Raw genomic sequence first — 15,917 nt, 5'->3', positions numbered from 1 at the left:
GGTTTCTGCTCGCCGCTCTGCAGTGGACGGCAGAGAAGTGGAGGCCCACATCTGGGACCTGAGTCAGAGTGGCTGACCTTCAAGGTCAGGGCCCTGGTGGGGAGGCCGGGACCCTGACACGCGGGTGCGACGTCTGGGTGGGTGTCCCCCTCGGTTTGGAGGCCAACTCCCTTGACCCCTCTGCACCTGCAGGTTTGCCCCCGTCTCCTGTGCAGGGCTGGCCCCACACCCCCACCCCAGCTAGAACACAATGAGCAGGACTTGCCTGACCCACCCGAGGCTATGTTTGTCCCCCTCAGCATCCCCACCTGCCCTCCTAGCCACTGGGCCAACAACCCGGGTCAGCTGCAGCTTGACCAGCTGAGGACAAGCCGGGCCTGACACGGATGGGCCAAAGGACCCGGTGGTCATGCTGTGGCCATGCCAGCAGGACTCAGACGAGCACAGCTGGGCCCTGGGGTCTCCCTCGAGGGCCTGGAGCACAAGGACTGGGGGACAGGACTCTACACACACCAGGGGCCTCTCACAGCCCCCACTTCCTCCTGAATCTTACTCAGCCAGCAAGGGGCGGGCCACAGTGGGAGCTGACACACAGCCCTACGGCCACCAGCCTCCTTGCCCGCTGGCGACACAGTCTCCCCAGGTCCCCAGTGGACTCACCCCCTTGCCCACCATCACCTGCCCAGCTCTGGGGCTGCCCTCTGCCCACCCCTTCTTAACTCCTGTGCCTGTCGAAGGGCCAGCCTGGGGTGTCAAAACGGAGAAGCCCAAACCCAGACCACCAGCCAGGGAAGGCGGGCGGGGCTGCAAGCACAAGGTCGGGTGCTGCTCTGGGGAGGGCCGCGCCAGCGACGGAGACCACAGTGCAAGGCGAAGCGCTTAGGATAACCATCAAGGTCACTGAACCGGCCGTATAACTTCCACATCTGTAGACGGAAAAAACAGAGAAAACACAACGAACCTAGTGAAATGTAGGAAGGGAGAAGGAAGCCTGCGTTACTGGGAAGGAGGAAGAAACAGCACAAAAGAGCCGGAGCCGGGGTCGGGCCCGGGGGGCGGGCGAAGGCAGTCAAAGGGTGGAAACTTCCCGTGATAAGATAAATCAGTACTAGGGGTGTCACGCATGACCCGATAAACATGATGAACACTTCTGTGTGCTACACGTGGAAGCTGTTAAGAGAGTAAATCCTAAGTGTTCTCTTAGCAAGGAAAAAACTTCTCCTCTGTCTTCGATTTTGTGTCTGTGTGAGATGGTGATGTTCCCTGACTTACTGTGTGAGTCACTTCATGGTGCATGTGAGTCAGATCATCGTGCTGTGAGCCTTACATTGATACAGTGCTGTACGTCAATTATAGCACAGTAAAACAGGGAGGAAAAACAAGTAAGCCCAGCCACGTGACAGAGCGCCCAGGGGCCAAAGCTGGAAGAGTGTGAGCCAGAAAATAAATCCGATCATATTTGGTTACAGACAAAGTGTAAGATGAACATCCACTGTGCACTGAAGCACACCATCACCAGAGCGAAAAAGCAGCCCACAGGGCGGGAGAAGGCAATGCGAGGCATAGGCCTGCTAAGAGACTAACGTCCAGAAAATACAAAGAACTCCTGCGACTCAGCAAGGAAAGCAAACAACGTGATTCCAGAATGGACAAAGGACCTGAGCGGACATGTCTCCAAAGAAGACACACACATGACCAACAAGCACACAAGGCGGCGCTCTGCTTCACTGACCACCAGGGAGACGCAAATTCAGTCACCATGAGACACACCCGTCAGGGTGGCCACTACCAAAAAGCAAAGAACAGGTTCTGGCCTGGCTGTGGGGAAACGAAAGCTGGTGCATGGCTGGTGGAAGACAGTATGGAGGTTCCTCAAAAAACTGAGTGTGGAATGACCATACGACCCAGCAATTCTGCTTCTGCATATGTACCCAGCAGGACTGGAAGCAGGGATTCAAACAGGTACTTGCACACCCGTGTTCACAGCAGCATGATTCACAGGAGCTAAAGGTAGAAAGAACCCAAGTGTCCATCGGTGGATAGATGAATAAAATGTGGTGTGTGTGTGTGTATGTATACGTGTGTATATGATGGTAAATATTATGTATCAAGCTGGCGAGGCCGAGGGCACCAGGTAGCTGTGTGACTGTGACTGTCTCTGGGAGAGCTGGACATTGACTCTGTTAACGAGTAAAGAAGGTGGCCCTCCCCAGTGCACGTGGGCATCTTCCAGTCTGTTGAGGGCCCAGAAAGCACAAAATGGCAGCACAGGGGCTAATTTTCTCTTTGCCTGAGCTGGGACGTCCAGCCTTTCCTTCCCTTGGACATCAGCACTCCTGGTCTCAGGCTGAGTTACCCCACTGGTGTTCCTGGGCCTCCCGCTTGCAGGCGGCAGACCTGCCTCTCCATGGACACAGAGTCAGTTCTCATAGTAAATCTCCTTGTCCTGTACCTAAGCAAATGAGTGCATTTTTTTTTTGTCATAGAACCTACTGCATCCCTTTTTATTCTTTTTATGTACAAATTATGTATATCTTACCCTTTTTATTCCTTTTTTTACATGTTTTTATTGAGTTATAGTCATTTTACAATGTTGTGTCAAATTCCACTGCAGCACAATTTTTCAGTTATACATGAACATATGTATGTTCATTGTCACATTTTTTTTCACTGTGAGCCACCCCAAGACATTGTATATATTTCCCTGTGCTATATGATATAATCTTGTTTATCTATTCTACATATGCTTGTCAATGAGTGCATTTTAAAATCCCATCTCTATGTGTCATATTGATATCTATACATACATAACCGATTCTGTTTCCCTGGAGAACTCTAATACAATATACAATGGAATTATTATTATTCAGCCTTAAAAAGGGAGGAAATTCTAACCCCAGCTACAACAGGGATGAAACTTGAGGACATTACGCTCTGTGAAATCAGCCAGTTATAAAAAGGCAAATACTGTATGATTCCATTTATATGAGATCCCTAAAGTAGCAAATTAATAGAGACAAAAAGTAGAAAGGGGGAGAAGATATAGCTCAGTGGCAGAACATGTGCTTAGCGTACATGAGGTTCTGGGCTCAGTCCCCAGTACCTTCATTAAAACATAAGTAAATAAAAATAAAATAAACCTAACCCCCCCCCCAAAAAAAAGAAAATAGAATGATTGTTGCCAGGGCCTGGGGAACGGAGGAATGGGGAGTCAGTGTTTAATGGGGACAGAGTTTCACCTCTATAAGATGAGAAAGTTCTGGAGAGGTTGGTGGGGATGGCTGCACAACAGTGTGAATATGCCTAATGCCCCTGAGCTGTGCCCTTCAACGGTCAGATTGGTAAATTTTATGCTATGTGCATTTTAACACCACAATAAAAATAAATACATATCCATGAGTCGATATTGATATAAATGACTAAATAAATACATGGGAAAGAGTCAGATCTCCCATACAGGTGCATTCCAAATAATGTATGTGGATGCGCTTCCTTCTCCCCACTTCTTAATTTGTAGGTGGTGAGCAGTAGCTTCCTTCCAAAGAAGCAGAGAATGGGAAGGACCACAGCCCAGTAATCAGGGTCAAGGTCACAGTGGTGAGTCACGTTGAGGGGACACGCCCTGGAAACCACGGGAGGAGAAGGGCCCTGTACCTCTCTGGTCTTCCTTCCAAAACCCACAACCCTGCTCTAATCACTGGGGGAAGACACCAGACAAATCCCAAAGAGGAACAGCCTACAGGATGTCCTGACCAGGACTCAAAACAGTCAAGGTTATCAAAGACAGGGGAAGTCTGAGAAATTGCCACAGCCAGGAGGTGCCCAGGGAGCTGCAACAACTAAATTTACTGTGGGATCCTGGAACAGAAGGATGACGCTGGGTAAATACGAAGGAAATCTGAATACAGTGTGGACTTCAGTTAACAGTATGTCAGTGTTTGTTTATTGATTGTGACGTGTATCGTGCTAATATAGCTGTTCATAATAGAAGAAACCGAGTGTGACGTGTATGGGAACTTCCCGTACTCTGTAAATCTAAAGCTATTCTAAAAATAGTTCATCTTAAAAAAAAAAGAAATGCAAATACATCAATAATAAAAATAATGGCATTTAAAACAGTCGCCACTTAAAAGGCGACCAAACTGACTGGATAAGACGAAGTTAGATGCTCTCTGTCCACAAGACACAGCCTACAGAAAGGTGGGGCACACGGGAAAGGGGTCGTTTTCGCGACGAGAGGGCGGGGGGCGATGTGAGTCACCAGCCCTGAAAATATGGACGGTTTTAGTAAAATCACAAGCTTGTCTTAGAACAAGTCACCGCGGCCATCCCGGGTCTTCCTGGGGAGTGCCAGACACCCAGACACAGCCCCCTGCCAGCCCGCCCCGGAGGGTGGGGTCCGCAGCGGAGTATCTCCCACCGGAGCTGGTACCCCGGCCGCTCGGCCCCGCCCCGCCCCGCCCCGCCCGCGACGCTCGGCCCGCCCCGACCCCGGCTCTTCACCCGGCCCCGCCCCCTGCCCTTCGCCCGACGCTCGGCCCCGCCCCTGTCCAGGCCCCGCCCGGCTCCCGACCCGGAAGCGGCGGCGCCCGGCGTCCACTCTGCACGTCTGCACCAGGCGGCGCTCGCGGGCCGCGAGGAGCCCGGGCAGATATGGCCGCGGGATGGAGGGCAGCGGCTCCTGCCTGCGGTGAGTGGCGTCGGCTCTCCAGGGCTCTGAGCTGCGTGGAGTCGCTTTCCGAGGCCTCCTGCCTGGCCATTTTCAAGCCCTGGTCTCAAAACCCTGCCCTAGAAGCCTCACTTTCGGGTTCTCTCAAATGCTAGCACAAAACTGGCGTAAGTGTTCATTTCATTCACAGCCCAGCCTGCTGCAGGTGGCAGACTGTGTGGCAGGGTGCCGTCTGCGGAAAAGTGGAACCAATGCTCACTTTGGTCTGATCCCTGACCAAGTGTTCGCAACCACCACCACCACCCCCGCCGGAGAAGCCCCTACCCCATCCCCAGGCAGCAGTTTGCACCAAACGGATCCCTGTTCACATCAGGGCAGAGAGTAGGCCCTGGACTCTGAGGGCTCTGCCTGGAGGCTCGGCCTTATCCTGGGACACTGGCCAGCCATGCCCAGGAGCTTGGGGCCACTGCTCTGCTTAGCTGCTGTGTGACCCGCTGTGGCCCAGGCCCCAAGGGGGCTCGCAGCTGACCCTGGTGGCCCTGTGTGTATGCCCCCTGCTCCCCTGCAGGGCTCAGGGGCTTTCAGTGTTCTGAGGGCTCTTCCTTGTCCTCTCCAGTCTTGTTTGAACGTGACAACACCAAGGTTGTTTTGTCCGAAAGCTAAAAGAGGTTTTGAACCTGAGGCGTCTCTAGCTACAGCGGGCCGAGGGGGGCCAGAGGGTGGTAGGAGCCTGGAGGTCTGTCCTGCACAAAGGGGACACTGAAGCTGGAGGAGGCCAAGCCCCTTGCGGAGGGGAAATGCCTGCCTGGCCTTGGGGCAGCATCCATATGCCCTGGCCTCAGCAGGTGGCACCCAGTGGGGCTGACTCCCAGCCCCTTCTACACACACTCTCTCTGGGCTCTTCCTCCCCATGATCTCTTTCAGGGGTCATGACACCTCAGTGCCCACCCAAACGTAGACCTGGCAGGTCCTTAGAAGTCTAATCCAGCAGGCTGAACCCCGTCCCAACCCCCGGGGATCCAGTGCAGGCTTGGGCAGATGCTAGGGGAATGTGGCGAAGCCCAGCGGGTCCCAAATGGACGTCACAGTGAGAGCTCCAGGGCCCTGGCTCCAGGCAGCGCCCCCCATGCGCCCAGCTACGCCTGCTAGTTTCCAAAACACCCAGTGCCTTGGGCCTGGCCGCCCCAGGAGGGGCAGCCCGAGGGCCAGCAGGTGCTCTGTGCTCTGCCTGGCACCCCTGCTGCTTGGGGTGCCAGCCCACCGCTTCCTCTTCCACCGCACCGGGCCCCATGCCTCAGGGCCTTCAAGACCACGGCCCTGGGTCTCTGCCCTGATCCAGGCCCACTGGCCCCTGTGCCCTATCATTGCCCCTTTGAAGCACAGTTTGCATCATCCCCCAGGGGGCAGGTGGGCTGGGCCTCTGGAACAGGATTCTTGATAAACAACCCTCAGGCCCCCAGGTCCCTCCCAAGGGAGGAGAGCTGCACCCTCCAGAGGCAGGTTCCACTGCCAAGGACTGTGGTACTGAGACTCCAGGGGCTGGGGGCCTGGACGGGGTGATTGCTGTCCCCCTACTCCCGTGCCTGCCGCAAGGCACGTTCGTAGTGCCCAGCCTGGGGGCAAAGTGCCCACTCAACCTGGACCAGAGCCTGCAGGCGGGGATAGGTGGGGTGGAGGAGCACAGGACCCAGTGGCACCCTCACCCCTGCTGTCCCTGCTGGCCCAGCCCACAGCTACCCGGCACCCACCTCCCCTTCAGAAGGCAGCCTGGGGGCTCTGGGTGCTGGGGATCCCCCTGGGTCCTAGTATGGGGTCCCAGGGCAATTTCATCGGCCTGACAGGCTGGACTCACGCCTGGGGCAGGGGCGGCTGAGGTGGGACTTGACTGGCAGCAGGGACCAGGTCAAGTACCTCGCACCCCACACCCCAGGTGGGACAGGGGTGGAGAGGAGACCCAGGACAAGGGGCTGGGTTCTTCCCCTCCAGGCTGAACAGTGTCCCCAGGGGCTGAATGGCAGTTAGGGGCCTCCAGGAGTGAGACTCCCCATGCCCGTGCCGCCAACCACGCACCTCACGTGGCTGCCTGTCACTCTGTGCCCGCTCCAGGCTCTGCCCTGGCTGTAAGAACATGCTGCCAAAATGTGGAAGAGGGTGGGGTGGGGCAGGTGGCAGGAAGGAGGTGCCCCTGAACCCAGCATTTAAGGCCTCCCCCTTCCCCTGGTCCTGTGTTGCCTCCTGGCTGTGTTCACATGTGCCCCTCCACCCCCACCTCAGGCCAGCTCTGGGACCCTACAGCTCCCTGGGTCCTGGCCTAGGACCCCACCCTATGCTGGTGCCTGCTGCCCTGGCCACACAGCCCTTTTGTCTGGAAAGTCCTCCCTCTCTTGGGAGAGGGTGTTTGCCTCCTGTTCACTCCTCACCCCTCCCCCGGGTGGGGGCATCAGCAGCCCCCAACATCCTCAGCTACACAGGCTCCCCCACGGCCCCTCACTAGCCCGAGGCTCTCCAAGCCCACTGTGGGCCTGCTTCTCCACCCGACATCTCTGAGCGTCTTGGGCTAGAAAGGTCCAGGACCCAGCACATTCTCCCTACCCCCGCCCAGCACTGCCTACCTCCACCCAGCGCTGCCTACCGCCGCCCAGCTCTGACTACCCCAGCCGTACCTGCCTGCCCTCCCGATTCACCATCCAGCTGCTTGGACAGACAGCCAGGTGTCACCCCTAATTCGTCCATGCCCTCGTCCCCAAACAACCACAAGCCCCACCACTCCAGACACCTGGCCCTGCCCGGTCCACTATGGTTCTCATCGCAGGCTCAAACACCCCAAGGCAGCCAGAGGGGGCCGCAGCCCTCCGCCCAGACCCACCTCGGTCCCCATTGCCTCCCAGCAGGACCTGCCCTCCTCACTGCCACCAGCACAGCCTCCTCTTGGCGCTTATTTTTTTTAAGAAGTAGCTGATAAATGTCAAAGGCATTTTTTTTTTTTTTTTTGCAGAGGAAGAAAAGTCATTCCTCAAATCCTGTACAGAATTGCAAGAGATCCTGAGTAGCCAAAACAATCTTAAAAAAGAAGACCAGAGCTGGAGGACTCAAACTTACCAATTTAAAACTTCCTACAAAGCTATACTGACCAAATCGGTGTGGTATTATTATAAATAAAGACAGATAGATAGATGGACGGAACAGAAGAGAGAGCCCAGAAATAAATCCTCACATGTGTGGTCAAATGGTTTCCAACAAGGATGCCAAGACCATTCAATGGGGGAAAAGGACAGCTTTTTCAACAAATGGTTCTAGAAAAGCTGGATATTCACATGCAAAAGAATATTTGGTCCCCTACCTCACACTATATACAGAAATCAACTTACAGTTTATGAGACCTAAATGTAAGGGTTAAAACTACAAAGCTCTAAGAAGGAAAAGTAGAGGTAAATCTTCATTACCTTAGCCTTGGCAATGACTTCTTAGACATAACCCCAAAATGCAAGCAGCCAAGAAACGAAAAAGGGAAAGGTAAGATGGACTTAATCAAAATGAAAATCTTTTGTGCATCAAAAGACACTATCAATGGAAAAGTGAAAGAACTGTCAGTGAAGAAATAACTGACAGAAAGGGACAAAATATTTGCAGAATTACCTATCTGTTACGGGTCTTGTGTCCAGAATACACAAAGAACTCTTACAACTCAGCCATCACCACCACAACAAAAAACAAGTTCAGAAAAGGCAAAGGACTTGAACAGACATTTCTCCAAAGAAGACATACACATGGCCAATTAGCACACGAGGTGATGCTCAGTGTCCCTAGTCACCAGGGACATGCAAATCAAACCACAACGAGATGCCACTTCACAGCCACTAGGATGGTGAGACTCGGAAAGGCTGAGGGTCACACGTCTCAGGTGGGGAGTGAATGGAACCCTTGCACATCGCTGGTGGGGATGTTCAGCTGCTGTGGAAAACAGCTTGGCGGCTCTTCAGGTTAAACATGGAGTTACCGTACAACCCTGCAATTCCACTACTAGGAAATACCCCAAAGGACTGAAAACAAAAGTTTGCACACGTGTGTTCACAGCAGCGCTAGTCACCACAGCTGAAAGGTAGAAGCAGCCCGACTGTCCATCAACGGACGACTGGAGACACAAAGTGTGGCGGGGCCGCGCAGTGGGTTACGCAGCCCCAAAAAGGGACGAAGTGCTGACACTGGCTGCAGCATGGCTGGTCCTTGAAAACGTGGTGCTCAGGTCACGAGGTCACGTGTTGTATGATTCCACACGTGTGAAGTACCTAGAGCAGGCAGATCCACAGAGATAGAAAGCCGGGGGCTGGGGGAGGGAGAGGGGCTTCCTTTGGAGGTGGTGAAACGTTCTGGAACTGGATACAGGTGATGGTTGCACAATCACGTGAACATACTAAGTGCATATGGAACTGTATGCTTCAAAAGGGTGTTAGCGGTCAATTTCACAGTATGTGTATTTTACCACGATGCAAAACAGGAAGTGGCTGCTGAGGCAGAACCCTGTCCAGGTGAAGCTTCCAGTCCCCAGGAGTCCTTGAGGAATTTCCCCTTCTGATCAGGGGAGTGTGGGCTGCCCTGTGGGGAGGAATTTCCTGGTGGAGACCCCATGCCCTGAGCTGAGTTGGAGCCGGGGTGGGAACATGGGCCATGGGGCTGAGTCCCTGCCCCCTCACAGAGGGGGGAAGGTTGGTGGGTCTTTCTGTTGGAAAGGACAGTCCCTCCAGGTCGTGACTTGAGAAGAGGCCAGGGGGCTGTCGGGACAGCGACCAGGAGGCAGGCCCAGAGGGAAGGGCCCTTCCTGCCAAGCAGCCCAGGGGCCAGGCTGTGCCACTGTGCCAACACAGGGTGGCCTGCGGTGGCACCCTGTCGGTGGCCACAGAGTGGGAGGGGCAGCTCTGGGCCTGTGTGGCCTTGAGGATCAAAGTCCCTTCCCCTGTGCTCAGTGACTGCCTGCTGGAAGTGGCCCTGCGTGGCGTCTTCATATCAGACAACTTCAGGCCAGCGTCCTGGGGTGGGAGGGCTGCTCCAGAGCACGTGGTCCAGGCTCTGGGGCCATCTCTGGGCTGCCTCTTACGTGGCCCAACAGGGCACTGGGCTCAGGAAGGCTGCTCAGGCCGCAGGCACCCCAGGAGCTGGACTGCCCACCTTCCCCCTGCCCTCTGCTGGTGCTACAGGTGCAAGCTGTTTACCCGGCAGGTGCTAGTGGAGCTGAGTCCCAGGGCACCACCTGTGGGGAGCCGAATCCCAGAGCAGGGGGCACTCTCCCCCCAGCAGGGCCCTGGCAGAGGGAGGCGAGGGGAGCTGGAGGCAGCCTCCCTGGCCCTCCTCTGGACAAGCTACCCCGATCCCTGCAGCCACCACCCCTCATCCTGTTCATGTCTACAGCCAAAGCTCAGGGGAGGCAGCGAGCAGGCCGCCCCAACTCTGGGCGGCTGTCAGATTTGGGATCTGGCCAGTGTGCAGCGGAGGCTTCAATCACCCTGCACGGGCCCGTGACCCACCAAGCCAGTGTGGTCCACCCAGAGCTAGGCTCACTAGGTCCCAGCTTCCTGGCTCCAGGGACCCCTCTCCAAGCAAGCCCAGGCCTATAGGTGGCACCCGAAGGCAGGACGCTTGGCCAAGCCAGAGGCATGGTGGGGGGGGGGCCTTTCTGGGCAGCCACTGCCCCAGATGCCCTGCCCACCGGCTCCCACTCCCAGACCCTCCCACTCTGGGCACTGAGAACTCCACTCATCCCTCTGTGCCTGCCTGAGCTCCCCTCTCTCCTTTGTGTGTGGGTGTCGGGGGCTGGATGTGCACCCCTCCCTCTCACGTGCCTCTCTCTCTCTCTCTCTCTATCTCAGGATCTCGGCATTTCTCTTCTCCCAGCACCGGCCCAGCATGCACCCAGGCAGTTTCTGGCAGCTGCTCTCCAGGGCTGGGCGGTGGCTGCCGGGCCTTCTGCAGGCAGCCGGGGAAGCTTCTGTGCAGAACAATCGCAGCCTGCCTGCCAAGGGCGGCGCCCAGGCCCGGAGAGGAAATGGGGCTGGGGGCTGGGCCGGGTGGGAGCACTAGCTGCCCCTAGGGGCACCCTCCATGCCCGCCTGGGAGGCCCTGGAGGCTGCTGCAGGGGTGGGGGCAGAGGAGAACCAGGCCGCCAGAGCCGGCCCAGCCCTGTTCCTCCAGGCTCTGCCCCCCAATATCCGGTTTCAGGACCTAGCAGGCCAGAGGCTGGGGCTGCCTGGACCTTGTGGGCCTTGAACCCAACAACCAACAGAGGCTTTGCTTATAAGTATCTCAGCTGTTGCCCAAATCCTGCTTTTTTTCCCCCGCTGTTTTCTTCCTGTCTAGTAACCTCGTCCTCCTGGTGACAGGATTTGCCTTTGCTCTGGGTCTGCATGTTGTCCAAACAGGGACAGTGGCACCTCCATTCCCTGCCTCCAGGGCCACATGAAATCTGATTGCCTTCCTGGGGTCAAAAGACAGTCATCTCAGAGTCTCTGAAGCACTGTGGCTGCTAAATTGGGGTCCGGGGAAGGGAGGTACCACCAGCCATTTCCCCATCAGGCCACAGCTCAGGGAAGCAGAGCCAAACAGGGAGCCCCAACAGCCTTACTGAACGCCTGGATCCAGCTGTGCCTGAAGCCCAGATGACTGTTCACAGACTCATTCCCTGAGCCAGTAATGGCCTCTTTTCAGATAAGCTAGTTAAGCTTTTGCTGCCTTCTACCAAGAGTCCTGGCTGCCCCAGCTCCCGTGTGTGCATGCTGTGCATCCATGGGTGTAGACATTTCTGGGGATGTATGTGGGGGTTACCTCTCTCCTCTCCCATGGCTGCATCTTTTTTCCTTTGCGAGGTTGGTGTTCTCAACCACAGGTGTCTCACTCCACGAATGACATCGAAAAGCCCCTCGTTTAGGTTAGCTATGGCATCAGGTGGGGCCAGGCCTTCCAGCCCCACAAGTGCAGCCCCAGTTCTGTGCTGAGACCAGATATACCCACCACAAGGAACCCCACAGAGGTGCGAGCTCGCCCAGGAAGGCAGCAGGGGCATTTGTTGGAGCTGATGGTCTGAGCTGCCCCCCAGTCTGAGCTCCACTGGCGTGGCTCCCCCAGGAGTGGCAGGGAGACGCCTGGGCCTTCCCCAGGATGCAGCTGCCCATCTGAGAGCAAGACGCCCACTTCTGTGTTTGCCGCTCCCCCGCAACTTGGCCCCTCCTGATTCCCCACTGACCCCCACATTCTGGGACCCCATTGGTCTGTTCATGCCCAAAGGTGGGTGATGAGGAAGGTCACAGGCTCGAGGGTCAGGTCACGAGATGCATGGTAGGGGCTTGGGAACAAGGGACGAGTCATGCCCTGGGAGAGAGGGGCTGCTTTCACTGCCCAGGAGAAGGGGTCCAGGGAGCCTTCAGGGTCTGTTGGCAGCCAGGGCCAGCAGCCAGCGCCCTCCCCAAGGCCAGTGAGGTGTGTTCTCCCTGCTGCCCCGGCCTCCTGGGTTTGATGCCCGTGAGCTCGTCAGCCAAGCCCACCTTGGGCCTTGACCCTCCCCTGGGCTCTGAGGCCCCCTGCCCCCCGCCACCCATGCGGCTCTCTGCCTGCCCTGGGGTCTGCCTGAGTGTCACCTTCCTACTGGCCAGCCCACGGAGAACTGGCCACCCCGCTCTCCCTGTGGCCCCCGCAGACCTGCTCAGAGTCAGGGCGGAAGTGGGGTCAGGGCCCAGCCTTCCTGGCACCCAGTGGATGCTCCACCCGGTCAGTTCAGCTGAGAGAAGGAACAGGAGCCTCCTCACCACCTGACCCCGTTCTGTCACCAGACACTGCCTCCAGAAGCTCGCAGGAACTAATTAGCGCTGCTTCCAATTTACCTACATTCTGCAACCCCCTCCTCGTCCTCATCCTTTGTCCTCTGGGGCGTGGAGGCAGGGTCAGGGCCCGGCTCACTTACTGGAAGCGAAGCCAGGATGGCCGTGGGGCGGAGAAAGGGACAGGGATCTGCAGGACAGGACAGACGCTGTGGGAGCCGCCCCTGAGGCTCTGAGACCCTAAAAGCCAGGCCTGGAGCAGGGTGGGGGGGCGCCCAGAAGCAGGTCCTGGTCTTGTGCACAGATTGCTTGAAAAATGCAGATTTTCAAAGACCTATTTTCCCGTCAGACCATTTCCTGCTAAGGAGCAGACGGCGCAGGGGCATCTGAATTATGGATTCGCGCTCCCAGACTTTCAGTGAAGGCTGGGCGCTGAGCCGGGCTCTGGGGCCGCCGCCTTTACCTTGGGCCTGGCGGGCCTGGCCCGTGGCTGGATTCAGCTGACCGTGCATGGCTGTGAACTCAGGGCCACCGATCTACAGGGGAAGGGGTGTCCCGGGAATACAGGAACTCATCCTGGCTGGGCACGAGCTCTCCATGAAGGGTCCTGATTTATGCCCCACGGAGGAGGGGGCTGGGTGGTGGTGACTGGCCACTGCAGGAGGCCTGGGCAGAAGGGGTGGACGGTGGGGCAGGGACAGAGGTGTCCCCAGAGCATCCTTCAGACCTTTGAGGTCTCAAGGGCCCTGGCAGGAAGCTGGAAGCTCCTGTGGGTTCCTGAGAGCTGCCCAAGGCCTGGGGCATGTGTCTTTAGGGCCTAAATGTCCTACTGCCTGGGGGTAGGGGGATGAGGCCTCCCAAGGCTACACAGGGAATCTGGGAGGAAGGTCCCAGGGCCCCCAGTTTCTTCCCTCCTGCCTTCTTTCAACTTTGCCCCTCACACCCAGTCCATAAACACATAAACAGGATTTCAGGCCCTGGCCACAGGGCAAGTTCCAGGGAAGGCCCTGCCACACCCTGCAGACCTATAGATTAGCTGGGGGCAACCAGGCTGCACCCCAAATCTCAGACAGCTGGGACAGGAACTGGCCTCGTGTCCTTGTGTGTGGCCTTGCCCTGCAGCCCTGGTGTAACTGGGGACGGGCCTGACCAGGGCGACGGTGGCCTGTGGGGCAGGGGAGCCCTGGACCCACCCTGCCAGCAGTGCTGCTGCCAAGTCAGGCCTGCCCTCAGGTGGGGATGCAGGAGCCCCAGATGGGGGTCCTGAGCGTCCCCCGGTCTCCAGACACCCCACAGCAGCACGGAGTGGTCTCACCCCACTGCCCACTTCCTTGTGCTCTGCAGCGGGCTCTGCCCTCAACCTCCACGTTTCACAATTCCCCCCTCCTTTCCCCCTCCTCCCTCCTTTCTCCCCGCTTTTGCTCCTCCCCACTCCTCTCCCTCCTCATTTCTCCTTTTTCTGGTCCTGCACTTAGGCGGGCATTGAAGTTCAGTTGGCATCAGACCTGCTGGACTCTGAGGAAAGTCTCTGACGCTGAGTCTAGGGCCTCGAGACCTGCGTCTCCAGGTTCACCTGCTGATGCTCAGAAGGCCTGTCCTGCTGGCCTTGTGTCATCTTGAGCAAAGAGCTCCACCTCCTCTTGAGCAGCAGGCAGTCTTGTCCCCATCCCACCCCCTGCCCTTGTCCTGGACATCGGGACCATTCTGTTCTGACCCTCCCTACTCCCCCGCGCCCACCTCTGGTCCTCACGCTGAGTCATGTCCCCATCACTCGGAACACAGATTGTTGCCCGCACCCCTTCTACCCACTCCACACACATTCCCTGGGGACCCACTGGGCACCCCGTGTCCTTCTTGGCGGGTGAGGCAGTGGGCAAAGGTGCCAAAGCCTGGTCTTCAGTGAGAGAGCTGGGCAAGGAGCAAGCAGCCTATATGTGAACGGTGTGAGGTCGGGGGAGCCAGAGCAGCACTGGGCACCAGGGCAGGCGGGGGAGACTGCAGGTGTGACTGAAGGTTATGGGGGACAGCCTCCTGGGCAGATGGAGTCACGAGGGCCACAGGCCAGAGTGCAGAATCCAGTGACTGTGGTCCAAGGAGCAGAGAGGAGCCAGAGCACTGGACAGTGAGGGGGACAGAGGGGAGGCATCTGGGGACAATGGGACCTGTCAGTGGTTTTATTTGGCTGACCTTCAGTCCTTGCTCAGTGGAGCAGAGTAGACATCCCCCCTAGGGTCAGTGTTCTTGGAGGGCGGTGGCAAGCATGGGAGACTGGTTACACGGTGGGGGAGTAGTCTGTGTGTGACTGTGTGTGTGTACATACACACGTGTGGTTGCACATGCTCATGCTTAGCTCTGTCTTGCTGACTCCAGTAGCAGCAAGCACACCCAAGGCCCAGATCCTGGCTTCTAAATACCATTCTCCACGGAAAGAAAATAGGGCTCCTTGGAGAAATGGTTGAGTTCAGAGCTGGGGCAGGGAGGGTCTGAGACAAGCCTGGAACTTCCTCTGCCAGGAATTGAGGAGGAGCTCCAAGAATGCTGAGGACAAGTCTGTGAGGCAGGAAGGACCAGTGGGAGCGGGACAGGGAGCACAGCCGCAGAGGAGGTGGGAAGCTGGGCCCATGGAGTGGAGGGCCACCCTAGTCACACACACAGACAGGTACACACACACACACAGAGACAAATCAGCCACAGCTGGGAACAGGCCGGGGAGGGAGGGGTGACAGGCCCTGCAGGTTGTGGTCCTGGTTTAAGAGCCAGGTGTGCTCTCCTGCTTCTTTTAGCCAATCATGCAGGCCTGGAGGGGGAGGAGCCCCTGGATTTGGTCTGGAAAGGGCAGCACAGGGGGGACTGGGGACAGGGGGCTGAAGTGGTTGCAAGGGACTGATTAGGGTTGGGGACCGCAAACTCTTGCAGTGAAGAAGTCGATGGCGTGGGGAGTTGTTGGAACTGGGGAGCCCAAAGTCAGATGATGTGGGAGCTGATTGGCGGAGGGTTCCACTCATGGACATCAAGGAGGTTTCTGAGAACACAGGAAACTACAGGCTGCTGACATCTGACCCATCTCGGCCTCCTTCCCCTTCCCCACCTGGGGGTCTGCAATTCTCAGCTGCCTGGCTAACTTAGCCACATTTACAGGGGTGGACCATCTGTCCCTCCTGACACTCTTCCCCACGGTCACACCTTCCACTCAGGTGGACATTCCCTACAGGAGGGCCTTGATCACTGAAGCCACACTCCCTGCAGCTGCCCAGCTCAAAGGAGCCCCAGGGGCATCTCCGAGGACAGGCCCTGGCCCTAGGCTGCAGGGCGTCCTCTCTGCGGGCAGGCGGAAGACAGGCATCCCAGAGGCCGACCGACTTCATCCAGTGCAGGTGTGGGTTAGCCTGGGCTGGGGGTGTGCGTGTGCGGAACCCAGCTGGCAGGCGCGTGTGAGGGGTGCAGAA

This window comes from Camelus ferus, chromosome 13 (genome assembly GCF_009834535.1).
Source record: "Camelus ferus isolate YT-003-E chromosome 13, BCGSAC_Cfer_1.0, whole genome shotgun sequence".
Classification (NCBI taxonomy): Eukaryota; Metazoa; Chordata; class Mammalia; order Artiodactyla; family Camelidae; genus Camelus; species Camelus ferus.
The sequence above is the reverse complement of the archived record's forward strand: the minus strand, read 5'-3'. Positions refer to the sequence as shown.